The sequence below is a fragment of the Nyctereutes procyonoides genome, unplaced genomic scaffold, assembly GCF_905146905.1.
Source record: "Nyctereutes procyonoides isolate TBG_1078 unplaced genomic scaffold, NYPRO_anot_genome, whole genome shotgun sequence".
In the NCBI taxonomy this organism is placed as follows: Eukaryota; Metazoa; Chordata; class Mammalia; order Carnivora; family Canidae; genus Nyctereutes; species Nyctereutes procyonoides.
Window position 1 is genome coordinate 5,255,974 of NW_026575051.1, and position 27,146 is coordinate 5,283,119.

The following is a 27,146-nucleotide window of genomic DNA, read 5'->3' on the forward strand; positions in this document are numbered from 1 at the left end:
AACTCTTGATTTCAGTTCAGGTCATAATCTCACGATCATGAGACCAAGCCTCACATGGGGCTCTGTGCTGGGCATGAGCCTGATTGGAATTCTCTCTCTCCCTCTTCTTCTGCCCCTACCCCCACCCCCACTACCTCACTCTCCCTCTCTCTTTTCTAAAACACACACACACACACACACACACACACAAAACAACTTGTTCTCAAGTGTTACAGCAACTTAATTTGTAATGTTTAAAAAATTAAAATAATCCAATGTCCATCTACAAGTGAATGGCAAACAAACTATGGTATATCCACAATGGCACACTACTCAGTAATCAAAAGAAATGAACTACTGATACATGGCACAAGATAGATAAATCTTAAAATAATTATGCTAAATGAAAGGGACCCCACATGAAGGAGTACATACTGTATCTTTCCTTTATATACCATAGGTTTCCTGGGAGGGCAGATGAGAATAAGAGAAAGGAAATACAAAATGACCAGACCTAACTTTTGGAGGTGATGGACATATTCATTATCTTGATTGTGGTCATGGTTTCATGAGTATATACACAAGTCAAAAGTTAGAAATTTATACTTTACACATTTACAGCTTATATCAATTACACCATAATAAGGCTTTAATTTTTTAAAAAGATACTATGATGCCATCATCATAGTCCTAAATTCAGCAATCATATTCTTAATTTTCAAAATTCTTTACTGTTGTTTGTTCCTTTTTTCATAGTATTATGACTTGTTTTTGTTAAAAAGTTGTATCTTTGGGACTCTTAATCATCTTTTGTAGCTATTACTGTTTCTATACTATTTCTTGAATTGTCTCTGTTTTCAGGGTTTTTTTCCATTTTTTAAACTTGGTTTTCCACTTTCATGCTATAGGCCTTTCTCAGTGTTGGGTGACCTTTGGTTTTCTGTTCATATTGTAAAAATACAAAGGAGAACATTTCAATGAGGGACATGTACATGGAGGACTACATTCTTTTGAGTAAATTATTGGGATTTTGTTTTGAATGAAGTCCTCAAATTTCAAAATAAGGAGGGCTTTACTTTGGGTGCCAAAATCACACTAGCTGCCCTAGGTCCCTCTTGACTTTATGTTGTTATTTTTAGATAATTATTCTGTCTTCTTTGTGCTAGGACTTAGGGGAAAGGGACCATCAGTTACTTTCCTGTGTTTAGCTGCATTATTCGCTTCTGCTTTTATATCCATTAAAACAATCTCTCATTCCTTATTTGATGAAGCTGTCTCTCCATTGCTTGAAAATACATCTATTCCCTTCTTTTGCAAGAGAAGAACAATCTTTTATAGCTAGAGTCAGATCTGGGCATGCTCTGGGAGAGAAAAATTCAAGCCAAATCCTGGAGAAGAGGCTTACACACAAAAAATAATTTTAGGGATTTTGCTGATTTATAGTATGACTGGATTCTGTGTCTGTCAATCAAGTTAGGAGGAATGCAATTTTAGATTGGGACTGAATTTATTTATGTGAGTGTCGTACTCAAGATTTTATATTCATTGTGGTAGCAGCTGAGGATAGTTCTAACAATTTGCTCAACTGGTTAACCAAAACCCTGGTTTCACCCTGGCTTCCACTTAACAATGGGCCACACCAAAATGAGGGGCCAAAAGTTTTTCGAAATAATGCATTAAAAGAAACTCAAGACTTAGGAGGAGAGAAAGATTGGAACAATTTATCTTATGTAAATACCACCATCACCACCACTACCACCACCACGAACATATAATTGTGGGTTCTCAGAGAATTCAGAAGATATTCTCTTCACCAAAGGCTTAAGACATTGGTGAAGGAGTGCCACTATTTTCCAAAAGTACTTTAATGCCTCTCCTTTGGAAGCCACTGATGTTGTTGGAACATGGAAATGAGATGGAATATCTAATTTTAAGGGGTTTGGGAGTTTTCAGGGTGGCAGATGTCATACAGTGGCACTTAACCATCAGAGGCAAAGTGGGTATTGTTACCCAAATAGGCAATAATGAGCTTAGAGGTGTTTAGTTTGAGTCTATATTTGTCATGGCATTTGATTTTCCAACATCCATTCTACCCCCAAATGATTAGTCCGTAAGTCAATTATGGTACTCTTATTCCCTTTGCCGGTGATTGGTCTAAGACTAGACCTGTCTTCTATTCTGGACAAGGAGATATGAAAGGAATTCTCCTGGAGGCTTTTGGAAAATACGTCCTCAGTCCTAAAATAAGATACCTACCCCAAACACAGGAAAGGACAGGGAGGGAATCTATCTTCTTCCCTTGGAATTTATTTCTGGAAATGACACACAATTTATCATAGCCATTTTGTGAATTTGAAAGAAGCCAACTTGAGAAAGAGCACCACATAGAGGGATGGAAAGTAGAGCAACTGGAAGAACCTTTGTGATGACAGTACTGAGTGCTGGTCATAATGAACCCCACTGAATCACACCCCATAATGTGTCACAACTTACCCTACCTCTAGAATTTTACTTTATGTAAGATCATAGCATTTCAAATCATTTAAGACAGTTTGAATTAGAGTTTTTCTTATAGTCAAAAGCATTCCCTCATTAGTCCCTGGGACAGAAGAAGTTGGGCAATATACTCAAGTCCTACTTGATGTATATACTGAAAAACTCTAGTGAAGAAGTAGAGAATTACTTCATTTAGACTTATGACCCAATGGATCCACTGGTGTTCCATGAATGGGTGGCAGATGAGAATGTCATGTGATGTCTACGGCAAGCCTCAATAGGAATCTGAGCAGAAGCCCCTAGAGTTATGGTGCAAAACTATGAGCTATCAGGCAAGTAGTTATTTTCATTTTGAGAAACTATTGTAGCTGTGCTCCAGGAAACTTGGGGAGCTCAAATGTTGGTGTACAGACTGAAGCTGCCCACTGTGAGATATCTAAGCTACTGAGTCACAAAATTGGGCATTTTAAGCAACACTTTATCATTAGCTAGAAGAGGTATAATATACAGGATCAGGCCCCAGCCATTTCTGAAGACACAGTAAGTTGCATGAGTGTGTTACTCATACTCTCTCCCCTGCCTAGACCAGAAACTTGCCTTACAGAACAGCCAAGTAGCTTATTGAGGATCCAGTTAAGCTTCCAAATGAGACAACACCTCATGAGGTTGGGATGCTGACCTGCAGGACGTATTATATGTTCAGAATCATGAACCAATATATCTGTAGCACTGCTTCTCCTATAATTAGAATATACAAGTGTGGAAACTATGAAGTGAAAATGGGACAGTGCCTTTCATGATAAAGCCAATGACAACAAGTAATTGCTTCTCTGCTCCGTGACTTGGGGATCTGCTGACTTAGGCTTTGGGCATACAAAATTACTGCTTCTTTAAGGGAAAAAAACAATTTTTCCACTATTAGTCATTTTGGGCTTTTCTACCACAAATGAGTAGGCAAAAAAAGGGGTTAAAGTGTTAACTGGGATAACTGATCTTGAATAATCTTGACTATCAAGGTTGAAAAATACTGCAGCTTCAAAGTGGTCATGGAAAAAAATTTTTTTTTCAAGATTTATTTATTTATTCACAAGAGAGACAGACTGACAGAGAGAAGCAGAGATATAGGCAGGAGGAGAAGCGGACTCCTCGCAGGGAGCCCAATGCAGGACTCGACCCTGGATCCCGGCATTATGACCTGAGCCGAAGGTAGGTGCCCAGCCGCTGAGCCACTCAGGCGTCCTGGGCATGGAAAAATCTTAACAGAACTCAGATATGTTGTTCTGGAGTAGGTCTTATACTACCACATCCAATGGGAAAAAAATTATTTTTTTAAATATTTATTTATTTTAGGGGCTGCCCCGGTGGCGCAGCGGTTTAGCGCCGCCTGCAGCCCAGGGCATGATCCTGGAGACGAAGGATCCAGTCCCACGTTGGGCTCCCTGCTTGGAGCCTGCTTCCCCCTCTGCCTGTGTCTCTGCCTCTCTCTGTGCCTCTATGAATGAATAAATAAAATCTTTTAAAAAAAGTTTTATTTATTTTAGAGAGAGAGAAAACAGTGAGGGAGGAGTAGAAGGAGAGGGAGAGAGAATCTCAAGCAGACTCCCTGATGAGTATGGAGCCTGTTACAGGGCTCAATCTCATGACCCTCAGACCACAACCTAACCTCATATAAGAGTTCGACTTAACCAACTTCTCCACCTAGGCATCGTTCCAATGGAAAAAATTAATGGAAGATTACCCTACCCCTATAAGGACAGAATTATCAAGGGCTCAGACCCTTTGTGAGGCCTGGTAAGAAACCCCAACTCCCTGAGTGCCTGTGTGAAAGCAAAGGGAACATGGCACAAATTATAGACAGGAAAAGTCATACATACCAACTACATCCTCATAAGTCATTACAGAATAAAGACTGTCACCTTTACACATATTTCCTTCCTTGTTGCATAAATGTTTATATATCTTAATAAATTTTTGCCTTCCTCTTCCCCACTTTCACTGTTTATACTTGGCATGTAAGTAGTGGTTAACTATACACTATTTAAATATCAGGTTTATTGAGGTCTAATTTAGTACAGTAAATTTCAACATTTTTATGTATAACAGCTCCATGAATTTCGACAAGTGTACAGTCATATAACCACTACCACTATCAAGAAATCAAATATTTCCTTTACCTCCAAAATTCCCTCATGCTCTTTGAAGTCAGTTTTTTTCTTACAACACCCAGCTCTTGGCAACAACTGACCTGATTTTTTTTTAAAGATTTTCTTTATTCATTCATGAGAGAGACAGAGACAGAGAGAGAGAGAGACAGAGACACAGGCAGAGGGAGAAGCAGGCTCCATGCAGAGAGCCCGATGTGGGACTCGATCCCGGGACACCAGGATCATGCCATAGGCCGAAGGCAGGCACTAAACCGCTGAGCCACCCAAGCATCCCAACTGACCTGAATTTTGAACCAAAACTTTTGCTGTTACAGAATGTCATATATATGGACTTGTGCATGATGTTCCTCTTTGTGTCTAGCATCTTTCACTTGGCATAGAATATTTTTAAGTGTATGAAATGCTTAAATAAGGAAATGCAATCATACTATGAGTGAACAACAAGAGACCGAAAATGAAGCACAGAAAGCTAAGAAGTTGAAAAACTCAGAGTGAGAGTTTAAGGGATATGGGGGATAGAATGAGAAGGTCTATATGATCTATTAAGCCATGGAAGAAAATAAAGGGACTAGAGAGAGGCAATGTTTGGAAAAAGAATCACAGAATTTTCCAGACCAGATGAAAAGACAAGAATCCTTAGATCTAGGATCAGAATACCATGCATGATAGTGTTTTTTTCTTTTAAAAAAAGAACATCTAAACACAGTAATGTAAAACTCAGAACATGAAAGACAAAGAGAAGGCTTAAAAGCAACTAAAGAGAAAAGGCAGATCACCTACAAAGTAGAACTAAGAGTGGACTTCTCAATAGCAACAGCAAATTCTAAGATATTGGAATAGTGCTCCAAATCCTGAGAGAGAATAGCCATCAATCTAAAATAATACATTAGAAAATTCTCTTTCAAGAAAAGTTATGAACTCAAGGTATTTTTAGATAAACAAGACTAGCCTCTCTGAAGGAATTTATATAGGGTATAATTCAGGAAAAGGGAATATAATCCCAGTAAGAACATCTGAGATGCAAGGGTAAGTGATGGCTAAAAACACATTGTGAACATGTAGGCAAAGCTGAACGAGCATTTTGTAAAATGATGAAAAGGTCTAACCCATAGGGTTAATAAAAGGTGAAGATGTGGTAAAAAGGGGTTGGTGAAAGCAATTTCTCTTCTTAAAGATGTCTTGCATACACTTCAAGATCTATGGGGGATTAAAAACCAGTAAACTTCAGTAAGACTGAGTGGCAGATAGCATCTGTGCACTCAAAAAGGTGTAAGTGCTGCCAAAAGCATCACAGAAGGTGCAGTGCCTGGGGTGGGGGGGCAGTTGGTTGAGCATCCAACTCTTGGTTTTGGCTCAGGTCACTATCACAGGGTCATGAGATCAAGCCCCATGCAGGGCTCTGAGGTCAGCACAGAGACTGCTGGAGATTCTCTCCCTCTGCCCTGCACACTCATGCTCTCTCTCTCTCTCAAATAAATAAATCTTAAAAAAAAAAAAAGCTTTACAGCAGCTACACAGAGATCAATAGATACGACAGCAGATCAAGTGAACAGAAAGAGGCCAGAGGTGACAGATCTCACAACATATTAGTAAAACTATACTTCCTGTGGGAAAAGAATGCTCACCTTGAAGTGAGAACCTGCATCCTTTACACACTGCAAGAGCTAAGAGAGCTGGAAACCACTAGGCAGGAAGCAACTGGTCAGAAGCTGTGTGGTGGATGTACAATAAAGATGAGATGAGAACAGAGAAGTGCCCAGAGGTGACAGATCTCAGAAAATGCCCACTTAATACATCCACAAGGAACCTCTTGTCATTGCATAAAGCATCATAAAAGGGGAACTGGCACATCAACATGACAAAAAAAAAATACTGTAAGAAAAAAGGTGGGAGGGAATAGCAAAAGTTAAGAGATTAAAAAAAAAACAGACAAGGAATATATTAAAATTCTGATCAAAAGTTAACTACAGGGATGCCCTCAGTTGGTTAAGCGTCTGATTCTTGATTTTGGCTCAGGTTGTGATCTCAGGGTTTGCCTTGCCTCAGGCTCTGTGCTCAGCTGAGTGTCTACTCAGATTCTCTCCCTTTGCCCCTCCCCCAATAAATACATAAATAATTAAAAAATGTTAACTATAAACAAAGCAAAATAAGTAACTGCTTAAATGGAGAAAGACTTCATAGCAGAAATGCAAGAAATCAAGGAAGAAATGGCAAGAAAACAGGAGATGAAATATGAATTGGCCAACCTTAAGAAAGAAGTAGAAGAATAAAAATAAGCCATCTCTGAATTCAGGATCTAGTTAGAAAGGGCCCAAGGGAGAACAGACACAATGCAAAACTCAGTAAAGGGACATCGAGGACAAAAGTGACAAAAGTAAACGAAATGGAATTAAAGCTCAAATGAGTGTCCCTGTCTACTAAAATTTTCTGTGATGATGGAAAAGAGCTACATATGTGCTGTTCCATGTAGTAGCCTCTAGCCAATTGTGGCTATGGGGCATGTGAATTGTGAGCGGTGAGATCACAGAACTTAATTCTTAACTTGATTTAATTTTAATTAGTTAAATAATCATACGTGGCTAGTGGCTACCATATTGGGCTGTGTAGGATGAGAGAGAAAATGATAGGTATAGAAGATTGCAAAGGAGGGGCACCTGGGTGGCTCAGTCCATTAAGCATCTGCCTTCAGCTCAGGTTATGATCCCAGGTCCTGGGATGGAACCCTGCATCGGGCTCCCTGCTCAGCGGGGAGTCTACTTCTCCCTCTCCCTCTTCCCCTGCTTGTGCTTGCTCTCTCTGTCTCTATCTCTGTCAAATAAATAAAATAAAATAAATTTTTAAAAAGAAGATAGGCAAAGGAGACAGCCTGCACATGTAACTGGAATCTCTGAAGAAGAAAGCCAAACCAATGGAGATTTAAGTATTTATGATACAGTTCAAGATCTATTTCAAGATACAAATTTGAAGTTCTTTCCTGAAATAAAAGATTTGGATCTTCTTTTCAAATCAAAATATATACCATGTGCCAGGGAAATTGGATTCAAATATATCTTAATAAAATTATTAGAATGGAAAAACAAAGAAATGTTTGGGCAGCCAGGTATCTTCTCCTCCCTCCAAAGTAAGTCACTTATAGAAGAAAAAAATTCAGACTGCCTTCAGATTTCTTTACAGCAATACTCACTGCTAGCAGAATGTGGGGCAATACTCGAAAAATACTCAAAAGAAAGTGTGATCCAGGGATTTACTCTCCAGTCAGGGTGTTTTTCAAGTATGAAGATTACAGACACACAAAAACTCAGGCTGATATTGTTCCCATGAGCTCTCCTCAAGAAAACATCTAAAGGATAAACTTTAGCCAACTAAAAGATGGATTGCAAAGACTATGACTATAGTATGGTGATGAACATTTAACCTAATACATAACAATTGGAATAAGATTAAGGTAAATGTGGAGATCGGGATGGCAAGTCAGTATTTAAATGAAATATGGTCTGATGATACACATAAAAATGGGAGGGGAAGGGAAAAAGAAGATGGCAAATATATTAAATTGGAGAACTGCCTCATCTGTAACAGCTGAGGATCAAATAATATCATTCAGAGTTGACAAATGAAGTAACAGAAGCAGAATCATATTTAACTTTTCAAAGGTAAACACAGAGAAAGGTATTTTTTTTATAACTAACATTGGACCGTAGAAGAAAAGGAGGGCAATGGGAAATAAGACAAAACACATTGATTTTAACATTAGTCACAGAAGGAAATTCATACTATCTAAAGAAATAGAGAATTAAGGATATTATCTAAAATTATAATCATAAAAAGTAACGCTAGAACAAAAATGAAAACCCCTCTAAATCCAAAGAGCAATACAACAAAAAGCAAAACATAGTGAACATACTGAAAGACTTAAACAGAAAAATATAAAATACGTGACAACTCAAAACAAACGTACTGGTCATCTCAACAAATATAAATGAGCTTAAATCATCCATGAAAAGAAAATTATTTACCCCAACAATAATTCAGAAAGGTAAAATATAAAGGAATATACAAAAAGTACATTTTAAAAATACAGTAGGTATAAAACTTGAAAAGTGAGGTCTTGGGCAGCCCGGGTGGCTCAGCAGTTTAGCGCCGCCTTCAGCCCAGGGCCTGATCCTGGAGACCTGGGATCCCTGCATGGATCCTGGAGTCCCATTCGGGCTCCCTGCTTCTCCCTTTGCCTGTGTCTCTGTTTCTCTCTCTCTCTCTCTCTGTGTCTCTCATGAATAAATAATAAAATAAAATCTTATTAAAAAAAAAGAAAAGTGAGGTCTTGCTCTTACTGCCAGAAGGTAGAATTCAGGCACTAAAAGAATTAAATGAGGCAAAAAAAAGATTACTCCATAATTTTAAAAGGCACAATTCACAGTAAAGGTACAGTTAATATTTATGTAACAAATAATATGGTAGTCAAATTAATAAGACAGAGACAGGAAGAAATATACAGGATAAAACTTTAATTCATTCTTTTCGGTATTTATAAGATCCCCATGGATAAAAACAAGACTAACATACACACATACAGATACACTCACACCTAGAGTGTGCACACACATAATTTTATACTCTGATATTGAGAATATACTTACTTTTTTTTCAAAGACTTTATTTATTTATTCATGAGACACACACACACACACACAGAGACAGAGACACAAGCAGAGGGAGAAGCAGGCTCCAGGCAGGGAGCCCAATGTGGGACTCGATCCCGGGACCCCAGGATCACACCCTGGGCCAAAGGCAGATGCTTAACTGCTGAGCCACCCAGGCATCTCATATACTTACTTTTCAAGGGACCATGGATACTTATCAAAACATACTTGAGAAACCTCACTGAACTCTCAAAAGTAAAGATAACATAAACTGCATTCTCTGAATTCTAATGCGGAAATTAACAATAAAATCAGAAAACAATGGGACCCTTGGGTGGCTCAGTGGTTGAATATCTGCCTTTGGCTCATGTCCTGATCCTGGGGTCCTGGGATTGAGTCCCACATCAGGCTCCCCACAGGGAGCCTGCTTCTCCTTCTGCCTATGTCTCTGCCTCTCTCTGTGTGTCTCTCATGAATAAAAAAATAAAATCTTTAAAAAAAATCAGAAAACAAAAGCTTCTTACTAGTAACTTAAAAACACTCTCTTAGGCAACCTTTCACTCAAAGAGAAACTCAAAACTGATATTACAGAATTTCTAGAAAACAATAATATAAAACTATATATTAGAACCTGAGGAATAAAAAAAAAAAAAAAAGAACCTGAGGAATACAGCTAAAGCTGAAAGGAAAATTCACAGCCTCAAATATTTCTGTCAGTGAAAGAGAATGAAAATAAGAAATGCATCCTACTCAAAGAGTTAGAAAAATAACAAAGGAGTAAGTCAAGGAATAAAAGATAAGAAAAATAAGAGTAAATGCAGAAATTAATAAGTGAGAAAACAAAAGCAAAAGAAACCATAAATAAATGGAAAACGTATGGGGAAAAAAATAAATCAATCCTAACCTAATGAAACAAAGATAGAAGAAAGCACAAATACACAAAATAAGAAATTACCATAGAAACAAAAATAAAGTCTAAAGAATCATTTTTAAATTACTGTAACTCTATGCAAGCAATTCTCAAAACCTACATGAAATATATTACTTCTAAGGAAAACATAATTTATCAAACTAAGCTCCCAAATAAAAAAATCAAAACATGACAGTTTTTAAAGAATACCTTTCCCAAAAAATTCAGTTGCAGGTTTCAGAAAAAAAAATTCCACCAAGCCTTAAAGAAACAAACAGCTGTCCAATGCTTCTTTCCCAAATTCTTTTTAAACTATTTCAAGGCAACAAAAAAGAAGAAAACTTCCAAATTATTTCTATAAAGCAAGTATTACATTAATACCCAAATCTGACAATGGAAGAAAGGAAGGAAGGAAATGACAGACCAGTCTCATTTCTGAATATTGATGCAAAAAGACTATTCGTTGTCTATTGTGACAAATGACCACAAATACAGTGGCTTAAAACAACATACACTTACTACCTTACAGTTTCCATGGACCCAAAGTCTGGGCATGGCTTAGCTGGGTCTTCTCAGAGTCTTAGGAGGTCAGCCAAGCTATAGTCTCGTGTAAGGCGCACGTCTTCTTCTTCTGGTTGGCAGAAACATGTTTCTTTGCAGCTGTAAAACTCAGGGCAGCTGGTATCTTCAAAGCCAGCAGGAAAGCTTCTCTGAGTTCAGGGCAGGTCCTAAACCCTCTTTGAAAGGGCTTACCTGATCAGGGCAGGCTTATGCAAGGTAATCTCCCTTTCATTAACTCAGAGTCAACAGATTAGACACCTTGATTACATTGGTAAAAATCTCTTCCCCCTTGCCATGTAACGTAGCACAATCATGGGAGTTTTCATAGAACCTGTCCACCCTCAAGGGAAGAGGATTATATGAGGGTGTAGAATGTTGCCTACTACACTAATTAAAATAGAGCTAACAAAACCCAGGAAACATTAAACAAAAATATGAGAGACACATTATGATGTTGATTATTTCAGAAATATAAAAAGATAGTTCAGGGTAAGAATATCATTTGCACAGATACTAAGAAGACTTTGATAAAGTTCAACAAACATTCTTGGTTTAAAAATAGTTTAAAGGGGATCCCTGGGTGGCGCAGCGGTTTGGCGCCTGCCTTTGGCCCAGGGCGCGATCCTGGAGACCCGGGATCGAATCCCACATCGGGCTCCCGGTGCATGGAGCCTGCTTCTCCATCTGCCTATGTCTCTGCCTCTCTCTCTTTCTCTCTCTGTGACTATCATAAATAAATAAAAATTAAAAAAAAATTAAAAAAATAGTTTAAAAAGTGGGGCACCTGGGTGCCTCAGTGGTTGAGCATCTGCCTTTGGCTCAGGTCATGATCCAGGAGTCCTGGGATGGAGCCTCCCATCGGCCTCCCTGCATGGAGGCCTGCTTCTCCCTCTGCCTGTGTTGTATGTGTGTGTGTCTCTCTCTGTGTCTCTCATGAATAAATAAATAAAATCTTAAAAAAAAGAGGAATGATACTAGAAGCATAACTTACATAGAGTGATATGCACAGATTTTAACTGCACAGTTCCACCAGTTTTGACAAATGTATACACTCACTGATATATACACACCCTTGTCAATTCCCAGGGAAAAGGCAATAAAAATGGCTTTAAACATATGAAAAGGTGCTCAGACTCTTTCATAGTAATTGAAATTCAAAACAAAATTACACCAAAATATTTTTTAACCTGTTAGATTGGTGAAATTCCAAAAATTTGCTAACACGTTCTATCGATGAAGGTGTGAGAAAACACATTCATACATGGCTTGTATGAGTGGAAATTGGCACAGTCCTGGAGAGCTGTTACTTTTCCAAATGCATATAGCCTTTGACTTAGGAATTCCACTTTGGGCGATTTATCCCACAGATACACTTTCACATGTATGAAGTGATAAATGTATAAGTTTATTCTTTACAGCATTGCTTGCAGTAACAGGGCTCAAGACAACTGAAATTTCAGTATTGTACAGGTAACTAAATTATAGTAATCCATATGATGAAATATAGTTTTTTTTTTTTAAGTAAGCTCTACACCCAAGATGGGGCTTGAACTCATGACCCTGAGATCAAGAGTTACATGCTCTGCCTATTAAGCCAGCCAGATGCCCCACAGATAGCTATTTGGAAAAACAAAAACAAAAATGCAAAAACCACAAAAAACAACACCCCCCCAATAAAAACACCCCTGTATGTACTGTTTAGATATCTGTGCACTGATATGGAAAGATCTTCAAGACATACTAAGTTTTGTTTTTTTTTTTTTGTTTTTTTTTTTAAGATTTCACCCATCTATTCATGAGAGATATAGACAGAGAGGCAGGGACATAGGCAGAGGGAGAAGCAGGCTCCTTATGGGGAGCCTGATGCAGGACTCAGCCCCTGGACCTCGGGATCACAACCTGAGCTGAAGGCAGAAGCTCAACCACTGAGCCAACCAGGCATCCCCAAGACATACTAAGTGAAAAAAAAGTAAGATCCTGCTCAGCATACTACCTTTTTTTATTAAAAAGGAGAAGTGGAATCTTATGTCACTATTTACTTGTGCATAATAAAATTCTGGAAGGATACATAAACTTAAAACAGTGGTCTCCTATGAGAGAGAACTGAGCAGATGGGGGTAAACATGGGATGGAGACTTTTTTGCTATATACCATTTTATTTTTTCTGCCTTTTTGAACCATATGAATTTATTATCTAGTCCCAAAAATTAAATTTAAAAGGACAGGTCGAAAATACTAAAAAATCATAGTGGTGTAATCAGAAGGCCGGTAGTTGGAAGAGTTCTAAGTTCCTTGTATTATTCAGGAAGACTTAGGGTATTGATTAGTTTGACTTTGTTAAATATGCACGGTAAAAATTTCAGCAGTAATCAGAAAAGAGTAAAGTTAGAATGTATAACACCTAAACAAGTAAAGAGGAGATTCATGGGGGAAAAAATCCCAATCATTTGGAAAGAATCCAAAATGAGAGAAGTGTGTGTGTGTGTGTGTGTGTGTGTGTGTGTGTGTGTGTGTGTTAGGGCAGTGGGGGCAAATACAGGGAAAAGTGAACAAAGAGGAAGCACAAAGCAAGATGATAAAAAGAAGGCCAAATATATCAACAAGGAGCCATTTAGGACAGAGATACTTCAATTGGATTTAAAATGAAAAACAAAAGCTAGGAGTATATTGTTTGCAACAGGCTCATACAAAACTTAAGACCAAAGAGAGGCTCAAAGTAAAAGGATAGAAAAGGCTGACTTGGACAAATACTGACAAAAGAAAGCCAAGGTGGTTATATTAGTATCATAAAAAGTGGACTGTAAGACAAAAACATTATCAGGAAGGAAGAAATGCATTATATCATTTAAAAGTACACAAGGGAGTTACATAAAATTGGTAAAAATATGGAAGATCTGAAGAATACAATTCAGACAGAGTACCTGGGTGGCTCAGTTGGTTAAGCATCTGCTTTAGGCTTAGGTCATGATCCCATGGTCCTGGGATTGAGCCTGGAATCAGGCTCCCTGCTCTTCAGGGAGTTTGCTTCTCCCTCTCCCTCTGCCACCCACGCCCCATGCTCTCTCATGCATGTGCTCGCGCTCTCTCAAATAAATAAATAAAATCTTTAAAAAAAAAAAGATTTGAAGAATACAGTTAATTGAATACACAATAGAGCCTAAAACTAAGACAGCATTCATTTTTCTCAAGCATATGTGGAACATTTATAAAACTTAAATACTAGTCCATAAAACAAGTCTCAACAAATTTCAAAGAACTGCTATATTGATCACATTTTCTGATTGTAATGGAATTAAATTAGATGTTAATAACAAAAAGATTTTTAAAAACCCTTCATGTATTCAGAAATTTAAAAACACATTTCTAAAGATGTCAATTCTCTCCAAATTGATATATAGGTTTAATGCAATTCCTATTAAAATTGATATATAGGTTTAATGCAATTCCTATTAAAATCCTATCAAGATGTTATGTGGAATAGACATTATTCTAAAATTTGTATGAAGAGGCCAAGGAACTATAAGAGCTAAAACAAATTTGAAAGAGAATAAAGCAGGAGGATCATTTTACCCAATTTTAAGGCTTTTTATAGAGCTACACTAATCAAGACTATGTAGTATTGACAGAGGGATAGACACCGTAGACCAATGGAACAGAATAGAAAACCCTGAAATAGACCTATAAAAAATGCCCAACTGATTTGGGACAAAGTCGCAATAGCAATTCAAGGGAGGAAAGACTGCCTGTCGAACACATGGTGCAAGTAATTGATGTCTGTGCACAAAAACCCACATGAATCTTGACAAAAGTTTCATATTTTTTTTTTTTATTTATGATAGTCACACAGAGAGAGAGAGAGAGAGAGAGGCAGAGACACAGGCAGAGGGAGAAGCAGGCTCCATGCACCGGGAGCCCGACGTGGGATTCGATCCCGGGTCTCCAGGATCGCGCCCTGGGCCAAAGGCAGGCGCCAAACCGCTGCGCCACCCAGGGATCCCAAAAGTTTCATATTTTATACAAAAATTAACTCAAAATATATCACAGACTTAAATACAAAACATAAAACTACAAAAGTTTTAGGGAAAAAGGGAGAAAATATTCAAGAGCTAGATCTAGACAAAGATTTCTTTCTAAGACTTTACACCAAAAACATAGTCCATAAAAGTAAAAATTAATAAATCGAACTCTACCTGGGTGCCTGGGTGGCTTAGTCAGTTGGGCGTCTGACTCTTGGTTTTGGCTCAGGTCATGATTCAGAGTGGTGAGATTAAGCCCTGCGTGGGGCTCTGCCCTCAGCACAGAGTCTGCTTGAGAATCTCTCTGTTCCTCTGCCCCTCTCCCCACTCGTGTTCATATCTATAAATAAATAAATAAATAAATAAATTAATTAATTAATTAATTAAAAAATAAATTTAATTCTACCAAAATTAAAATCTTCTGATCTGCAAAAGAACCTGATAAGAAGATGAAAAGAAAGGCTACCAACTGGGAGAAAATATTTGCAAACCACATATCAAAAGGACTACTACCTAGAATATTTGAAGAACTCACAAAATTCGTCAGTCAAGAACCAAACAATCCAATTAGAAAATAGTTATTTGCTGAAGAGGATATACAGACAGCAAATAAGTGCATTGAAAGATATTTAATATTATTAACCACAGTGATGCAAATTGAAACTACACTAAAACATTCAACATGTACCTATCTGAATGGCTATAATTAAAAATGTTGACAATATCAAATGTTGACAAGGATCCAGACAAATTGGATCATTTACACATTGCTGGTGGGAATGTAAAATAATACAGTCATTCTAGAAAACAGATTGGCAGTTTCTTTTAGTTGTTGCACAACAACAACAACAAGATCTAGGTCTATTTCACTTTTTAAAGGATTTAAAATAATGTCTGTAAGAAAATTTTTTACATCAAAAGAAACGGCGTGTGAAATATACCACAAAAATGTTGTTTCAATATCCAAAGAAATTAAAATAAGTAAACAAACCCCTTGTAAGACTGAAACTGTTTTCCAAGTAATTGAGCCATTTTACATTCCTATTGGCAGTATATGGGACTTTCTCCACCTCTTTCTCAATATTTTTTTATTGTCTGTCTTTTCAACTATACCCACTCTAGTGAGTGTGAAGTGGTATCTCGCACGGTTTTAATTTGCATTTCCCTAATGCCTGATGATATTAACATCTTTCAGGTGCTTATTTTACATCCATATATCTTCTATGGTGAAGTGTCCATTCAAATTTTTTGGTCACTATTTTATTGGGTGTTTCTGAGTTGCAAAGATACAAGTCTTTTCTTGAATACACGATTTGTAAATATTCTTTCAGTGTGGCTCATCTGTTCATTTTCTTAATGGTGTTTAAACTATATAATTTTTTTAATTTGAGAAGGTCCAATTTACCATTTTTTTCTTTTGTCAATTGTTTTTGGTAATCTATCCACTTTCATTTTTGTTCAGGAAGGCATCATAATTTTGACTTAAAAATATATAGTAGATACATTTTTCTTACCTCTTCACCAATTTTGAATAAATTTCATGTTGTGGTGGCAACTCTCTCTTGATTTAGTATCTGTTTTGCAGAGTGAAAAATAAGTGAGGGAGAAATCATTTTTTGTTTTGAGATTCAATTGACATAAAACATTATATTAGTTTTAGGTATATAACATAATGAATCAATATATGTATACATTGCAAAATGGTCACCACAGTAAGTCTAGTTAATGTCTATCACCATATATAGGTGTAAAATTTTTCTTGTGTTAAGAACTTTTAAGATCTACTCTTTTAGCAACTTTCAAATATAAAACACAGTATTACTAGTCACCATGTCACCATGCTGTATATTATATCCCCAGGACTTATTTATTTTATATCTGGAAGTTTGTACATTTTGGCCACCTTCACCCATGTCCCCCACCCCTATCTCCACCTCTGGCAACCATCCATCTATTCTCTGTATCTATGACTTGGTAGATTTCACATATAAATGATATTATACAATATTTGTCTTATTTCAGTTAGCATAATGCCCCCATCTTCCATCCATGTTGTTGCAAATTGCAGTATCTCATCCTTTTTTATTGCTGAATAATATTCCATTGTGTATATACACAATTCCATTGTGTATATACACACCACATTTTCTTTATCCATTCATTCACCAATGGACACTTAGGTTGTTTTCATGTCCTGACTTTTCTTTTCTTTTTCTTTTCGTTCTTTTCTTTTATTTTTGAGTTGGGGGAGAGGCAGAGGGAGAGGAAGAGAGAATCTTATGCAGGTTCCATGCTCAGATCAGAGTCCAAACATGGGGCTCGATCTCACGACCCTGAAATTATGACCTGCGCTGAAATCAAAAGTCGGATGCTTAGCCAACTGAGCCACCCAGGCACCCCCATGTCTTGACTATTGTAAATAATGCTGCAAAGAACATGGGGATGCAGATATCTTAATCTATTGTTTTCATTTCCTTTGAATACATATCCAGAAACAGATCACATGGTAGTTCTACTTTTTATTTTTTGAGGAACCTCCATATTGTTTCCATAGTTGTTACACCTATTTACATTCCCATCAACAGGGCATAAGGATTCTCTTTTCTCCACATCTTTGCCAACTCTTGTTATTTCTTATCTTTTTGATAATAGCCATTCTAACAAGTGTGAGTGAAGTGATATCTCTTTGTGGTTTTGATTTGCATTTCCCTGATAATTAGTGACGTTGAGCACCTTTTCATGTTCCTTTTGGCCATCTATGTGTCTTCTTTGGGAAAATGTCTATTCAGAGTCTCTGCCCATTTTAAAAATTGGATTATTGGGGTTTTTATTAATGAGTTGTAGGAGTTCTTTATATATTTTGGATATTAGCCCCTTATCAGATATATGATTCACAAATATTTTCTCCCATTTGGCAGATTGTCCTTTAATTTAAAAAAAAATATTTTATTAATTTATTTGAGAGAGGGAGAAAGGCAAGAGAGAGTATGGGGTGGGGGTGGGGGGGAGAAGAGTGAGAAGTAGAGCTTGATCCCAGGACCCTGAGATCATGACCTGAGCAGAAAGCAGACACTTAATTGACTGAGCCACCCAGGATCCCTGTCTTTTCATTTTATTGATGGTTTCCTTTGCTGTGCTAAAGCTTTTTAGTTTGATATAATCTCACTTACTTAGTTTTGGTTTTGGAGTCAGATCCAAAAACTTATTGCCAAGACCAATGTCAAGGATTTTACTACCTATGCTCTCTTCTAGAAGTTTTATGGTTTCAGGGTCTTATGTTCAAGTCTTTAATCTATTTTGAGGTAAGTTCTGTGTATAGTATAAGATAGTGATCCAGTTTCATTCTTTTGCATGTGGGTGTCCAATTTTCCCAGCACCATTTATTGAAGAGACTGTCCTTTCGCCATTGTATATTCTTGGCTCATGCGTCATAAATTACCTGCCAATAGATGTGTGCATTTATTCTGGGCTCTCTTTTGTTCCATGACCTATGTGTCTGTTTTATGCCAATACCATACTTTTGGGTTTTTTTTTTTTCTAAAGATTTTGTTTATTTATTTGAGAGAGAGAGAGAGAAAGCAAGTGGGGACAGGGAGAGGGAAAGGCAGACTCTCCGCTGAGTGTAGAGCCCAACGCAGGGCTCAATCTCACAACCCTGAGATCATGACTGAGCTAGAAGCAAAAGTTGGGTGCTTAACCAGCTGAGCCACCTAGGTGCCCCAATACCATACTGTTTTGATTAGTCTGTAATATGGCTTGAAATAAAAAAGTGTGATGCCTCCAGATTTGTTCTTTCTAAAGATTGCCTTGGTTATTTGGGTCTTTTGTGTGTGTGTGTGTGTGTGTGTTTTAAGATTTTATTTATTTATTCATGAGAGAGAGAGAGAGAGAGGCAGAGACACAGACAGAGGAAGAAGCAGTCTCCATGCAGGTAGCCCAATGTGGGACTCGATTCCAGGACTCCAGGTTCATGCCCTGGGCCAAAGGCAGGTGCCAAACCACTGAGCCACTCAGGGATCCCCTCTTTTGTGGTTTTTTACACATTTTAGGATTGTATTTTCTGTGGTAAAATTTTTCATTGGAATTTTGATAATGATTACATTGAATCTGTAGATTGCTTTGGGTAGTATGGACATTTTAACAACATTAAGTGTTTTAATTCATGAGCATGGAATATTTTTCTATTTTTTTATGTCTTCTGGGTTGGCAGTTTATTAAACACGCTAAACATGCAATTACCACATGATTCAGCAATTGCACTCTTAGACATCTATCCCAGAGAAATAAAGACATATTCACATAATAACTTACACAAATGCTCATAGCACTTAATCTGTAAAGGCTCCAAACTGGAAACAATTCAAATGTCCTTCCATGGATGAATGGTAAAACAAAGTGTGGTATATCCATAGCATGGATTAGCAATAATAAGGAACAAATTATTGATAAAGGCAACAATTTGGATGAATCTCCAGAGAATTACGCTTAGTGAAAAAAAAGCCAAACCCAAAAGGTTATATACTGCATAATTCCACTTACAAAACATTCTAGAGATAACAAAATTACAGAAATGAAGAACTGATTATTCCTTGCCAGAATTTAGGAAGGAATAGAAAGGCGTGGCTATAAAAGGACAACATAAGGGATCCTTGTGGTGATGAAATAGTTCTTTAACTTGATTGTATTGATTTCATTTTTTAAAAAGATTTTATTTATTTATTCATAGACACAGAGAGAAAGAGACAGAGACACAGGCAGAGGAAGAAGCAGGCTCCATGCAGGGAGCCTGATGTGGGACTCGATCCTGGGACCCCAGGATCACACCCCAGGCTGCAGGCGGCGCCAAACCGCTGCACCACTGGGGCTGCCCGATTGTACTGATTTCAATATGATAGAAGCCACTTTCAAAATGGTGGAGAAAGGACTATCAAAAATTTGCTTCTTGATAAAAGCTATGAGAACAATGGCAAAAATTATCAAAATCAACATTTTCAGGACTCTGGAAATTAACCAAAGACTGAACAACCTGAGTATTTTTTCTTGAAAAATGGCTGAATCTCAATAAACAAGAGAACTTTGTGGCATTTTAACTTGCTCTATTCCCATCCGTCTCTCCTTAGTTTCACAGCGGCGTTGGAACCTAACAGCCCTGCAGTCACTGTAGCCATGAAAACCAGGAGCCTGGTAATCAATAGACAGGACAAAATGGGTTTTGGAGCTTCTCAAAGGTCCATCCTCAAAGAATGTAAATCATTTGACCTGTCTGGAAGTTCCAGGTAAAGCATCACTCTCAGGGCTTGCATTATTTGAACTGACTGAGAGCTCCTTCAGTGTGAATACCCTTTTCCCTGGAACATTTATGGAAAACAATCAGTGGCAATTGTTTAACAACCCTGGTGTTTCAGGTGATAACAATTGAGTGGGGCAAAGAAGTAGACAAAAACTTATAAGGAAAAACTTCAGAATAAGATATCTATGGGTATCTTTGAAAAAGATAATAACATAATCCTGGAAATCTAGAAGACCACATGTAGGACTGTGTGCATGCCTAGGAAAGGCCTGACTGAGAAGTCTCTAAATTCTCTCACCACTGGCAGATCTTGAAGCAGGAAGTAAAGATGCAAGCAGAGTTGTCCACAGTGTGTTGGAGTCTTGAAGATATGCACACACACACACACACACACACACACATTTTGCAAAGGCTGAAAGACTTATTAATGAATGGCATGTACAGAACTGTCTGACCATTTATTCCCTGATCACTAAGCTAACCGAGATGAGATTATAGCGGCTACATTATGACAAAGAATAGACTTCACAGAATTAGTTCAGGAAAGTCACTAAAAGACAGCAGCAGCAGTAGTAACACCAACATGTGCTGGGAAGTGAAGGGATTCTGATTTTGACAGTTGCCACATTATATTATTTAAAGTGTCTAGTTTTCAACAAAAAATTATGAAACATGTCAAGAAGCAGGAAAATATGAGATATATGAAGGGAGGAGAGGAAGCAGTTTTTTTTTTAAGATTTTGTTTATTCATGAGAGACACACAGAGAGAGAGAGAGACAGACAGACAGAGAGAACACAGGCAGAGGGAGAAACAGACCCCATGCACCCATGCAGGGAGCCCCATGCAAGACTCGATCCTGGAACTCCAGGATCATGTCCTGAGCCGAGGCAGACGCTCAATCACTGAGCCACCCAGGCGTCCCGAGAGGAAGCTGTTAATAGAAATTGTTTCTCAGGAAGCCCAGGTGGATAGACTTTATTAGACAAAGATTTTACATCAGCTATTACAAATATGTTCAAAGTGGGGTACCTGGGTGCCTCAACTGGTTAAGCATCTGACTCTTGATTTCAGCTCAGGTCAGATCTCGGGTTGTGAGATTGAGCCCTGTGTAGGACTCTGTGCTTGAGGGGGTGTCTGCTTGAGGTTCTCTCACTCTCTCTCCCTCTGTCCCTCCTCTTGTTCTCTCTCTCTCTTTAAAGTAAATAAATAAAACTTTTTTAAAAATTAAAAATGAAATAAAGTCAACTTTATTGAGGCGTGGAGTCTACTTAAGATTCTCTCTCTCCTTCTGCCCCTTCCCTCTCCATCTCTCACTCTTAAAAAAATGACAATAATAATAAAAAGTATATATAAAGATGTTCAAAAAACTAAAGGAAACCATGCCTAAAGAACTAAAGAAATATATGAGAATGTTTCATCAAATAGAGAACATCAGTAAAGAGACAGTATAAAAGAGAACCAAATAGAAATTCTGGAATTGGGAAGTACAATAACTGGTAAAAAAAATTTGCTAAAGGGGCACAACTATAGATTCAAGCTGAAAGAAAGAGGGATCAGCAAACTTGAAGACAGGTCAGTTGAGGTTTTCCAGTCTGAAGATTATAAAGAATAAAGAAAAGGAACAGAATGTCAGAGGTCTATGAAATACCATGAAGTGTACCGATAGATAATGTAACAGAGGCCCCAGAAGGAGAGGAGAGACAGAAAGAAATATTTGAAGAAGCCATGGCCAAAAGCTTCCCAGACTGGGTAAAAACCATCAATCCACACATCCAAGGAGCTCAATACACTCTAAGATAAATTCAAAGAGATCCATACTTAGACACATCAACATAAAACTGTTGAAAACCAAGGACAGAGAGACTTTGCAAGTAGCAAGAAAGAAGTGATTCATCACATATAAGGAAGTCTCAGTAAGATTAATAGCTGAATTCTCATCAAATGTCAATATCCTAGTTGTGATATTTTATACAGTTTTGCAAGATGTTATGATTGGAGGAAACTGGATAAAGTGTACATGGAATCTCTTTGTATTATCTTTTATAGTTGCATGTGAATCTACAATTATTTCAAAATAAAAACTTTAATTACACACACACACACACTTGGAAAACAGCTCTTGAGTCTAGGATGAAATCATAGCAGAAATGTAAAAAATATTTAGAACTGAGCAATAATAAAAATATGATATATCAAGGCTTAAGAATAGTAGTGATAATTTGAGTAAACTTATAGCCTTGATGTCTATATTGGAAATTAAGAAATTCTAAAAATTAAAGAATTAGACACCCAACTTAATTAGAAAAATAACAGAACAAACTCCAGTAGAAAGAAGGAAATAAAAATGATTAGAGCATCAAGAAAATAGAATAAAGAGAATCAACAAAGCCAAAAACTGGTTATTTGGTGGGGGGGACTAATAAAATTTACAAGAAGGGGAGAGAAAAGAAAAAATATTAGTAATGCAAAGGGGGACATAATTATGGATGCAGGAGAGATTTAAAGACAGTATCTTGCAAAATTTAGATGAAAAGAATCTAGGGTAATATAACTCAAGAAATACAAATCTCAAATAATTCTAGGCCTACAAAAGAAACTGAAACTAGTTAAAATTTCTTACAAAGAAATCATCAGGATTAAATAATTAGGTGAATTCTATCAACTTTTCAAGAAGCAGTTCATTTCAATCTTATATAAACTCTTCCAGAAAACAGAAAAAGAGGAAATAGTCCCAATTCATTGTATGAGATTAATAAAGCTTGATTCCCAAAGTAATCACATTACAGTCCATCTCACTAGTGAACCTAGATGCAAATATATTAAAGTATTAGCAAATCAAATCAGCGATGTATAAAAGAGGTAATAAATCGTGACAAAGTCAGGCTACTTCCAAGGATATAAGAATGGTTTTATTATTAGAGAACTAATTCTTCCCATTAACAGTAAAGGAGAAAACCAATTATCATCTTAATGGATGCAGAAAAAGCATTTGATAAAATTCAACAGTCATCATGATATAACAACATTTACTAAAATAAGAATAGAAATGATCTTTCTTAATCTGTTAAAGTGTATTTAACATACATCTAAGATAAACATCATTCTTAATGGTAAAGGGCATCCCCCTCCTCATTTTTAAAAGATTTTATTTATTTATTCATGAGAGACAGAGAGAGAGAGAGAGAGAGAGAGAGAGAGGCAGAGACTCAGGCGGAGAGAGAGGCAGGCTCCATGCAGGGAGCCCGATGTGGGACTCGATCCCAGGACTCTAGGATCCTGCCCTGGCCTGAAGGCAGGTGCTCAACCACTGAGCCACCCAGGTGTCCCAAGGGCATTCCCTTTAAACTAAGTAACAAGATAAGGATTCTATGATCACTGCTTCTATCCCACATTGGGCTGAAGGTCAGTAAGACAGACAGAAAGAACGAAAGAACAAAAGAAAGAACCTAGTATTTGAAAAGGGAAGATCAAAACTATTATTCACCAATAATATAATTATCTAAAAGAGAAAACCCTTAAGAGCATACCAAATTATTAGAAATAATAAGTTTAGCAAGGTCGCTAAATACAAGATGAATATGCAATAATGCATTCCCCAAACTAGCAGCTAACAGAGAAATATTTAAGATACTATTTACGGAGCACCTGAGTGGCTCAGCAGTTGAGCTCCTGCCTTTGGCTCAGGGCATGATCCTGGGTCCTGGGATCGAGTCCCACATCAGGCTCCCTGCATGGAGCCTGCTTCTCCCTCTGCCTGTGTCTCTGCCTCTCTCTGTGTGTCTTTCATGAATAGATAAATAAAATCTTAAAAAAAAAAAAAAGGATACTATTTACAACATAGGCAGTGGTGGCAATGACCTGGCTAGACCATATCTGACATATCTGATTTCTAGTTTGTTCTCCAGTCTCCCGTCAATTGTGAGCTCTCCTGAAACCCTTCCAGTAAATTCTTTTTGCCTGAAAACTGTTAGATTTGGAGTTTTGTTGCTTGCAAACACATCTCCTGCACTTATGCTATTACATTAATTGATTTTTGGAATAAAATCTGTGTCAAGGTTTGTCAAGACCAGCCCCAAATTCATGGATTGGCTAGGAGGAATCATAGGACTCAGCATGTAGCTGTACTTATGGCTATGAAAGGAGAAAGGATATGGAACAAAATCAACAAAGAGAAAAGGCACATGGGGTTTAGCCTGGAGGAAACCAGGCCCAAGCTTTCGTGAGGCCTCTCTCAGTGAAGTAACAGAGGACACCCTATTTTCCTCAGGTGCCTCACGTCAAGCAAGTGTTGTTTACCAGCAAAGCTCATTAAAACTCTGTCCAGGGTTTTTACCAGGGGCGGGTTACATAGGCACCTTCTGCCTTCTGGAAGGCACTCAAATCCCAGACTTTCAGAAGGAAAGCAGGTGTTTTGCATAAACTATATTGTTTGTACAAATAGTTTGGACACAACGAGTCACTGTTATCAGTAAGGGTGGTAAGAACCTTCACAAAATCCAAGTTCCCAGACGCCAGCCATGGACCAATCTTGTAAGCAGGCCTTTCAAAGGATAGCTTTCAGGTCTGCTATGCTAGCTCTTTTCTGCATGATGGGCATCTACTTGACATATTGAATTGAAAAGCTAATATATTATAGCCACTTGTCAATCCATTTACTTCATTATGGAATAATATCATTTATCTTTAAATATGTTTCATATTAACTTTTATGAGATTACACAGTTTTAGAAAGTCAAATAATACTATGAGGCTTAAAAATAAAACCAGAGATCCCTGCTTTACTCCAACTCCTGCTCTCCCAATTCAAAAGCAGCTATTACAAACTTCAGCAGTTTTTGCCAGTATTTATCTTTCATTTCTAAATAGTATGCATTTACTCTTGGATCTTGACTTCCGATTTTATACATTATACTTCAACTATGGATGATGAGGATTTAACCCTCTTAGATATATTACTTCATAGTCCCAAAATTGTTTTATCATAATTTTTAGCTAACTCCCTGTTCTGTTTTTTATTATTATAATTATATAAATGAAAAAAAATAATTATATAAATGTTTGCAAATGAGCCACATTGGCTCAACTGAAATTACATTTTTCATGAGAGTTGTCTTTCCTAGATTTAGTAAGTGCTTGTTCTAAAATTTTCATTTTGTATGTTCATATTATTAAATTCATCTGCAAACTCTCCATCAGTGCTGAAAAACTTCCTGTCATATGGTCAAATGCTTCCGGTAATCTATCCATTCCAATTGTTTCCAAGGTCCTCTCTGCTTCCTCTAACTCCAATGGTTGCGCTCTAGGGGTGATACACAATTCTTCCTTGGTATTCCCTTTCACCATAATCCTTCCTTGGTATTCCCTTTCACCATAATTGCTTTTTATTTCTCTTTCATATTAGATCTCATTTTATAGATCATGTGACTTTTACTTTTCTTATTTTCTCCACATCATTTTTTGTGGTATCTTTCAGTTGCTTCCTGAGAAAGACTAGATAAGTGAGAACTCGCATATCTGAAGATGTCTTTATATTATTTCCACACTCAGTTGATATTTTGGCGAGGCACAGACTTTTATATCAAAAACAATATTCTCTCAGCATCTGAAAGGGTTATTCTATTGACTTCTAGCTTGATGTCATTCTCACTCCTAGTCATTTCTATGAGATCTGCCTTTTCTCTCCAGAAGCTTCTAGGATCCTCCCTTTTTCTAGTGCTGGTGTTCTTGTTTTGGGCCTTTTTGCATTCAATGTACCAGATCACTGGGGAACCTTCATTCTGTAAACTCACTACCTTCCTTTCCGGGAAACTTTCTCATTTCTCTTTTTAGAATTACTATTAAGGAGATGTTGGGCTCCCTGAATTCATCCTCAAATTCTCTTTTCTGTTTACTATTCATTCTATTTCTTTGTCCTCTCTGGGAGGCTTCCTCAACTTCACCTTCCAAATGTCCCCTTGTATCTTTAAAAATCTTTCATATTTTTTGGGAGATCCCTGGGTGGTGCAGCGGTTTAGCACCTGCCTTCAGCCCAGGGTGTGATCCTGGAGTCCTGGGATTGAATCCCACATCGGGCTCCTGGCATGGAGCCTGCTTCTCCCTCTGCCTGTGTCTCTGCCTCTCTCTCTCTCTCTCTCTCTCTGTCTTTTATGAATAAATAAAAATCTTTAAAAAATGTTTTTTAAATAATAAAAATCTTTCATATTTTTAATTTCAAGACCCCCCCCTTTTTTTTGGTCTCTCTCTCCCTAGTAATATCATGTTCTGATTTCATGGATGTTACTCTTTGAGGCTAAGATATTCATTTGTCAAGATTTCTTGGTTCTCTGCATTGATTGTTTTCCTTTGTTTTAGACTCTTGCAAGAGATTATTCTCATCTATCTGTAAGTTCTCGACTTTTAAGAGGCTTAAATTAAAAAGACTATTTAAAATTGTGTGTATTCGGGTAGGGTAAGGCAGTGCTTGATATCTGGTGGGTTTCGGTATAAGGCAAAAATGGCAAGTTGGATTTCTTTTTTATTATTAGATATGTTCCTCCATCACTATTCATAAATGGCCTTTACTTTCAGAGACGAATCCTGGAATTCCTTAATATCCTCTAATCTATAGCTTTTAAACTTTAATATGCATATGAATCACCTAGGGGGAGTCCCACTAAAAATGCAGGTTTTAGTTTGTTAGGTCTGGAGTGGGGCCTGAGACTCTACATTTCTAACCAGCTCCGAGGGGATGCCAATACTACTGGTTCTTGAATAACAATTTGAGTAGCATGGCTCTCATATAAACTTGGCTTCCAGTATTCTCAAATATGAGGGGATGGAAAGGGCATGGTCACTGACGATTTTGATGTCATGAAAATACTTCTTTCAATTACCCCTGAAAAAAAATGGACTGGCTCAAAATGCTCTCATCGGATATTTTTTTCCTCCCCCTTCTGGACCACAAGTGCCAGCAATTTGTACTAGCCTCTCCCTTCCTCTTTATCAGCCCAAGAAGGGAAATGGGGTGGAGAAAGGGTTGTCTCACCATTCATTACATAGAGCTTCATTTCAACTCCCATTTTCAAAATGGCATTTCATTCCTGCCATCT